Consider the following 8,999-nt stretch of genomic DNA (forward strand, 5'->3'; position numbering starts at 1 on the left):
ACATATGGCAACACAGTCCTGCTGCCATTTGCACATATTCTGCATGTACTCTCATAAAGTTAAACAACAATCAATTTTTTATAAAAAAGCTGTAATATACTAAAAGTATTTATTTGTTTGAACGTGCACACTCTAGCTGCGCATATATTGAGTGTAAATAACGTGTAAAATTAGTGGAAAGTGCATTATATATTGTGAAATAGTCCCATACAAGTTGGTGAAAATTACAAACTTTAATAACAAATTACTTAAAAACTATAAGGTTGCGCGCTTTAAAACTTTACATACACCCCCTTTAGAACCCCCTCTACCCCTCCTATTTTCCTTAATTCCGTAATCGGGGGTTACCATTCTAAAATTTTCCCCCAGAAAATCCTCTTTACAGATTTGCAGGAATGACTTTCGGAAATAAAAATTTCGAGGTGTAACTGCAACTGAAAGAAATGCAGTTATATATTTTGAAATATGATGTTTCGATTGGTGTTATGTGTTTAGATATCTCCTTTAGTTTCCGAGATATTGACTAAAAATTTTTCGATAATTTAGTAAATCACAACTTAAATAACACACAGACAAAATACACATAAAGAAAGAAACAAAACAGAATTAGCAACCTTCAAAATTACGAACGTCACACACTTTTCTCTCAATCGCTATTACAAATGGCTGCTTCTCAACCGGTCAGATCTGTTCTAATTGGTTCATGTATTTTTATGAGGATACAAATGTCTGGTAACGCAGGAGAAAGTGGAATTTTCTGCATTCACTGAGTAAACAAACCAAAAAGTAGTATCGGAAAGTTTGATTTTTGGAAATAAAAACTGCTTTCGAAAGTCACTTTGCATGCAACACTTTTGAAAATTCTTCAGTTTTACAGACTTTTAAAAAATTCTTGCACTTGCCACATCTAGCAGCTACTTAAGAGCCTGCCACAAGTGACAATGCAATATATATTTCGAAAAGGCTGTCAAATTGAGAAATTACAAGTAAAATTACAAGAAATTGCAAGAAATTGCAAGTAAAATGCCTTTCGAAATAGGTTTTTTATTTTCGAAAGGCGAATTGCAGATTGCTAGGTCAGCACGAGCAAGTGGAAATATAATTTCGAAATCGATTTGAGCTCCCTCAATAGCAGTCACATCTCTAACCTTTCCGGCTGTTCACTCTTCGAAATAAAATTTCTCTTTCTCAATTTGACAGCGAATTGCGTTGCAACGCTCTTAACTGTTTCTGCACCCTCTTTTGGACACATTCCAGTTTCACATACTTTCCTAAATTACTTGCACTTGCCACGTCTAACAGCTACTTTAGTTACTTCTGCTGTATATTCATTGAAAAATGTTGTGCAAAGGCAAAAGTTAAGAAATTGGATATTTCCATTTAATATAAATAACAAAAACTTTACATTCTTAAAACGAGTTAAAATTATAGTGGTAAATTGATTGCAAACAGTTGTTTAATGTTAAAACTTATTAAAAATATAAACAGAAAATTTTATCAAGTGCAGTGGAGGAAAGAAAATCAATAATAGCCGTCAAATGGCATAGAATTTTTTTTTTTTGGCTGGTTCTCGTCAGCTAAAGGGCCCAGCTCTATGAAAAGAATACATAAATATATTTTCTATGTGGTGATAAAAATAAAAATATTTTCAGAATTAACAAATTTTGCTAAAAGTTTAATGAATTCAGTGCGTCTACCTACAGAAAAACAGTAGCAGCGAATAAGAGGGTGCGAGTGCAAACGGGTTTACATACATGTTGGTGCTCCGCTGTACACAGGCCGCTTACGAGATGCGTTAAAAATTTGCTGTGGCCGGTGTAAAGCTTCAGTGAGCTAAATAGAAACGTGTTCACTAGCTATCAAAGTCTTTTTAACTACAGTGGGCAGGTGCAAAGTGCGATAATAGCTTTGAGTGGATCTACAAACATTTTAAAGTAATTGAAAAATTCTATACCTTATTACATTAAGAAAAATCGATATTTAAAGTAATTCCCAAAAGGGGATGCTTCCAGTTAAATATGTATGTACACATGTGTATGTACTACAAAGTGTATATAAACTAATGGACACTAAGCATAAACATACATACGTTTGAAACTCCGTTTGCCAGACTCGCAGAAAGTCTTTTCGTGCTTACGGCTATGCTATGCGGCTATGCGACCTCTATACCACTTGTCATTTAAGCTTTTGGTGTTTGTGTCCTGTTTAGCTGGAGCACAGCGGCCGAAGCGTGTCACCCTCAACGCCCAACACCTAAATCCACCCCCCATAAATACCAACCTATGTCTATAATATACTGAAACTCTGTGTGTATTAAACTGTATGTTCAAATGCATTAGATAATAGATACGTACATTCTTACGCATGTGCATACATACTTACATAGGTAAATACATATGCATACATACAATGTATGGTAAGTGGGTCGCTAGTAGAATCTCTCACCATGGGCTCCAAATTGGTTAAAAAGTAGAAGGCGACTTTCAATGTTTACTTTCCAAGCCCGGAGGACATTTTAAAGCTTTTTTAAGCAATTTTTTGGGTTTCCTTAACTTTTTCTTCATTTTCCTTATTGAACTTAAGGTTTTCTAATTTTTGACTAGTTTTTACTTTTGTAGTTTGTCTTGAAATGGGGCCACTTGCGGAAGTACAGTATCTACAAAATGTGTTCAACTCAATGTTTTGTTATTCCATTTCCCAGTAATATACACTCCGCAGTTCTATGCAGGTTTATCATTCGCTATATGTGGTACTTTGAAATGGCAGCATGCACTCGTAGAGTTTGTGCCATTGCAAACAAATACATCCATCGCGTGCATAGTCGCACCCCTCGTCTCGTACAAGCAGCCCAGATTTATGACCTAAATTCCTCAATTCCTGCGCCTGCATTCCATCTACCACCCACAATTTCGTGTATATTTGGAATTGTGTGTTCGCTGTTACTATTGCAACCTGCTACCCCCCTATTGGCAGTTATGTATCTCGTCCCATGAGAGAGGCAATGCGGCTGTCGTTTCGGCTGCTGCAATCCTGATATTTCCACTGATATGAAACAGAATATGTGAATTTAAACTTGATACATGTACCTATGTACGTATTAGGGATGTTAATCCCGTGATCCCAGATCTCGGACTTTTTTGAGTCCCGATATGTAATTTGCAATGGTGGCAAAAATATTCTTAATGTCTTATGTTGACCAGTTTTTGCTATATTTTTTTTGTTTAATATTTAAAATTTTTTTTATATATGTAGGTATGCCTAACTAATTATACATATATATATCACCGTGCGGCATCAATTTTACACACAAAAATCAATATATTCGCGAAGCCATGGGCCAAATATATGCAGTGAAATTGCGTTTTAGCTGTTCTCTCTGACGTCCGGATTTTTTAAAAGGACTTCAAAAATTTAATAATATGAGTGATTCAGAAAATGGTCAAAAAATGAGTGCAGTGTACTTAGGAAAATAGTATCGGTATCAAATTAGAGAGAAAATTCTGTAGAGATAGAACAGATTAAAGTTTTTAGTGCATAAGGTATTGAAAATGTCCTTAAAAATTATATCCTTGAATACTCTTGAAATTTTGCAATATTTATTTAAAAAAAAATTATATGTTAAGGACTGATATAAACTCGACAACGTCCTCAAATATAGACCTTCAAACTTTATTAGCTTAAAAAATAAAATAGATTAAAAGGGCGTTTCAATACCTGTTCGTTCTTGATAAAAATTTTAATTTTTTTAAATCCTACATTTCATTTGGTACACATTTTTATTCTACTTTGCACTGAATTTTTTAAATAATTTTTTAGAATTTATGTCATTGAAATAATACAGTTCTAATAAAAAAAAAAAATCTAAAACTAAAAACGCAGTTTTACTGTATTTGGCCCATAGTGTCTTGAGTATATTGATTTCTTGGTGTGTTTTGAATTTTTTTTGTTTCAAACTATTTCAGTCTTTTTACTCAGAATTTTTAGAAAAATTTTAGGTAGGCAATTTTATAAGTATAGCCCATTACATTACAGGAGGATAAAGTGCAAGTTTCAAGTAACTAATACTATATTGATGTAATCTTAAAAGATTCCAAAGGCATTCTCGGAATTTTAATTTTAATTTAATTAAAAAAAAAAAAAAAAATATTAGGAGGAATCACTAATAGAGACTAAAAATTTACCCATGTTCCTGCCGTATTAAACCAGATACTGTACATATGTATATGTATTTTTGGTCAAGTATTGTCAAGCAGCAACAGCAATAACCACAAATAAAACAATTATTGTTGTTATTCGTCACCACTGCTTAGTGTGATTGAAAATATTGAGTTAATAAAAGATAAGAAAAGTTCAAGGTTATCAAAATCGGCAACATAGCATTTCAGATAAAACTCTAGCGATGCAGAATACAACGTTTTGGTACCCGGTGAAGCTGGTTAGCCTCAGATTTTTCTTTCGTTTGACATGAATTTTGCAATATTTTATTAAATTAAATTTAAAGTCTAAACAGGCGGCAACCCTCTTCAAAATAAATCTCTTCAACATATTTCGTTTGATATCCGAATTATAATATGTATTTCACTGAAGTAACTGATTGAATTTAATTACTTTTTTAAACATAGGAAACCTCTTAAAATATTTTTTTAAATAAAACCATCTTAAACATATTTTGTTTGACTTGACATCATTTTGTAATGTTTCATTTCACTTTTAGTTTAATTCAAATTAACTTTCTATATGATTTGACGTTCAAACAGCTGGTAAACCTTTTCTTTATATTTACAATGTAAAGATTTCTTTAAATAAATTGCATTTAAATTTTTAAAGAGATGTCAATCCTCTTCAAAAGGTTCTTGTAATACAGTTTGTTTTTAATCTTTGTCGTTTCGCGTCCATATTGTTAAATTTAGTTGAACTTATAATTTAAAATAGAATTTTTACTTCGTAAAATATGTTATACACTAATCCAGGTCAACTTTCACTTAATAAAAATAAATAATAAAACTGCGTTTTTAGTGTTTCTCTCTGATGGCAAGACACATATTTTTAAAAAGACTGAAATTTCGAAAATAGGATGACTTCAAAAAAAATATTTGAAAAATTCAGCGGAATATAGAAAAATAGTATGGGTATGGGCCGATCAATTTTTTTGGTGCATAAGGACGATTAGTTATTGAAAATGTCTTTTTGAAATTTTATTCCTGAATATCCCTCAAATTTTGTAATAATTATTTTTGAAAAAATTATAGTATGTTAAGGACTAATATACATCATATATCTGTACATATTCGAATTTCGCCCTTCTAACTTTATTAGCTTAAAAAGTAAAATTAATTAAAAGGACATTTTAAATACCTATTCCTCCTTGTAAACTATAAACCGTCGGGGGCCTCGCCTTAGTCAAGAAGAAAAACGCGAGGTTCGTCCCTGTACATTGATTCGGGGCAGAGATGTGTTCCCTCCATATAACCATTTGCCTGCGGGCCTATTTTCTGATAGAATTTTCGAGCCGTATTACTATCTGCCATTTCTAAATTTTATTTACCGATTTATCTTATTTTGGCATTGGTTCTTATCTTATTCACTAAATGAGAACGAAATAAATAATCATATTTCGATTAAAAATAATTACACCTTTTTTGACAATTTTATTTTTCTATGGGAACACATTTTGACACTTTTTTATCCTCTTTGATATAGAGTCTATATGTACGGTGGCCAGATTTCTGTGGACAGAAATCGGAACATGTCGTAAGGCACCGACTCCGAACATACAATTTGGTTTTTATAGGAAATATCATATTTTAATACAATTTTATTTAAAACAAAATAAAGAGAAAAAATTTAAACTGATCGCAAAAATACATACAGAATATACGGTGGCCAGAATGTAAATAGGGAAAAGATTTTAGCAAGCTTTGTATACTTTTCGTTGTTAAAAAATTTTTTTATTATTTTTTTTATGAGAATATAGCTTACTTTCTAAACAAAAAAACCAAGTAAATCAAAATTTCAGAAATTGTATTTTTTTAGAATTGTTTTGAGGGAATTGGTATTCATTTTTATAATTTCACTAAATTAAAGTTTGAATCGTTTCATTAAAAATACTTAACAAATAATTATAAAAACCTTAAAAAAATGGTACAAGAATGATAGACTGCAAAGAGTACCAGTTAGAATAAAACATAACCAAACATCATAGAAAATAAGTACGCTCGCTTTCTTTATGGTTCCCTTTTATTCTATGTTCTTTGTGATAACGAAAGTGTTGCCACGTTTGTGAGAAAATTTGTTTTTTTTTTGGTACAGACTACAGGGAGACTGCTATTAAATAAACAAAGAAAACACTGAAAATTGGGACTTAATCGGTACAAATATGAAAAATCGGGAAACTTATACGTCCCGACTTAAAAAAAAAAAATTATAAGCGGGACAAAATCCGTACTGTCCCGCCAAAATCGGTACGAATGGTCACCGTATCTATATGGCACTTCATAGCTAAGTACCAGTGTACTGCAGCAAGCTACTTGAAAGCTTACTAGTATTCACTAGGCTTGGACACTGCCTTGCTCGCGGACATAGCTCTTTGGATTTCTACTCATACTCGTACTATATTTACTTCAAACATATCGAACTCACTATTTATTAGCGAAACAAAAACACACTAACACATAACAATAACCTTTGGTTGTAACAAGCTTATCCACGGTTTGCAATATGTACGTCCATTCGTATTTACAAGTGCTGCTGCTGTATTCAAACTTGTTCGATTCCAACTACTACCGTATTCATTTGCTTTCAAGCTATGAGTTGAATTGGCTTGTTTGAAACAAGTGTGAATCATACTTGCGCTTGTATTTTTTTTCAAGTGGCTTGAAAACGTAAATGAATCGGCTTGTGCAGTACACTGCCAAGTATAGTAGGCAGCCCTTTCTGCAAGGTGGCTTCGTAAACTGCGTATTTCCCTGCAGCAGCCACACGGCACTCTTGTCATATCAGCTGTTCCACCGAAGAGGATTTGTGGATGTTTTGATGCTGGTGTCTGGTTAAATCGATCAGCCTCTCTCCGTTGTCGGAGGTGTTGTGATGAAGGCTGAATTTTCTGATTGTTGGACCGAATATGCCTTCCTCGCCCATCCTAGTATTAAAATCGCACAGCACGATTTTGTCCAAGGCCATTTCGATATTTTCATTAGAAAGCGTTTTTACATGGCGGGTCCCAAGTCCAGCGCACAATCATTACTGAGATGAGTGGCTTTTCAACCAGTCGGAGTGGCCCCACCGAAGCTCCCTCTCTTGCTGTCACTTAAGGGTCCACTCGGATTCGTTACCGCATCTCACCTAAGGATTGCTTTCGGTGCCCAGAGTTCGCGAACCAGGACGCAAGAGTTGGAATTGAATAATGCCGTGCAACTGTAAGTGCATATCCAGAAAAACGGCTATACTCCATTGCCCTGCATTGTCATTAGAAGTTTTGTCCTTTAATGCCTAGTGCAAATTCAGCATAATATGTATACAGTATCGATCATATCAATTGCACCCACATTTCAAACTTATATTGTTTGCCACTTATGTTTATTTAATTATTTTTAATAATTTTCATTTTAAATATAGTTCGATCTACAACAGAAAGCACACAAATAAAAGTTTCAAAGCTTGCGCAAAGTTAACAAAAATCAAGATTAAATTTACTTCAAAAAAAATTCATCAAAATTTAAGTTTTTTATTCAGGATTTTAAGAAAATTTTCCATTACCATTCCCATTCAAGTTTAGTTCGATAAAGTGCAAGTTTCTTGAAAGTTGCCGTTAATTTTTTTTTTTGCGAGGGTATTGCGCATCTTCTTCCATATAAAATTAGATTTTGTTCATACGTTATGTGGAAGAAAATACTCAACACCATCGATAAAAAATTTCTCAAAAATCAATTTTAATTTTTTAATTTTAATTTTTAATTTTAATTTAATTTTTAGGTACTTGAAACTTGCACTTTACTCTCGAAAATTTTCTAAAAATCCTGAGTGAAAAGTCTGAAATTTTAATTCCATTTTTTTTTAAGTTTGATTAATTTTTGTGAAATTTGTGCTCAATACATCGAAATTTATTTTAAATTAAAATTATTGAAATTAAATAAATAAACATAAGTTGCAAACCACATCAATTCGAATTTTGCTACTATCTTATTGACCGCTGCTGTATATAAAAATAATGAAAAATAAACACTTTATACATAGGCTGCCTTTCTTTATTCATTCTGAATGTTTGGAATAAACTTTTTTGGTTATTTATTCTTTAGAACGTTCCTGATGATATGTTGACGTATATTTCAAACGCATTCTGTTTATTCCGGCTGTGAAATGGGATTATCCGGAATGTATAAAGAAACGCAGCCATAATGTCTTCGATCAAACAATTTTTGTGGCAATGTCATGGGCTGTCATGGTACAAGCACGCATCTACTGCATGTAGGCCCATCAAATTTCTAGGATCCACACTTCACATTTGATGCATTATCTAATTCTTCATATCATTCCCTACACATACACACTTGCATACATATTTCTGCAGTTTTGCCCTTAAATAAATTATATTAAATCTTTATACAAAGTATTGTAAATACATACATATACATATGTACATACATATCTTCTTGTACCTTCTTTGTTTTTATGTACATACATATATGCTTACTTAGCAAACAATTGCTGACTTCACTTTTGTGGTTACTGTTGTTATTAGGTTTTTACTTAAGATTCATGTGTTGCGTTTGTAAGAAGTATTTTTGGCTTCAAAAAATTCTCGTGCATGATATTTGGACAAGTTCATTAACCTTTTATTCTACACACTTGTGTACTTATGTATGTACTTACATACATATGTACTAGACTCCTGCGCAATTCCATTTAAACGGCCCAACAAGACATCCGATCGCCGCGCAAATACTTTCCATCCCCTACTTTCATCGTTCGGGTCAATTGTGAGTAAGCATAAACCAGTTTCA

The 8,999-nt window shown here is 32.7% G+C and overlaps 1 protein-coding gene across 6 annotated transcripts in view; it reads left to right on the forward strand.

Annotated features, from left to right (window-relative positions):
- The window catches only part of LOC108358277 (protein AF-17-like), a 95,000-nt gene that overhangs the window by 2,032 nt on the left and 83,969 nt on the right, over positions 1–8,999 (forward strand). The window contains exon 1 of one of the 6 annotated variants that reach the window (XM_017609498.1): positions 1,197–1,433. The exons of 4 other annotated variants lie outside the window; for them this stretch is intronic. The gene's annotated coding sequence lies outside the window, so the exon portion shown is untranslated. One more of the 6 variants, XM_017609497.1, reaches the window with a different exon arrangement.

Source organism: Rhagoletis zephyria, unplaced genomic scaffold (assembly GCF_001687245.7).
Source record: "Rhagoletis zephyria isolate East Lansing unplaced genomic scaffold, Rhagoletis_zephyria_1.1 Rzeph_scaffold_00231, whole genome shotgun sequence".
In the NCBI taxonomy this organism is placed as follows: domain Eukaryota; kingdom Metazoa; phylum Arthropoda; class Insecta; order Diptera; family Tephritidae; genus Rhagoletis; species Rhagoletis zephyria.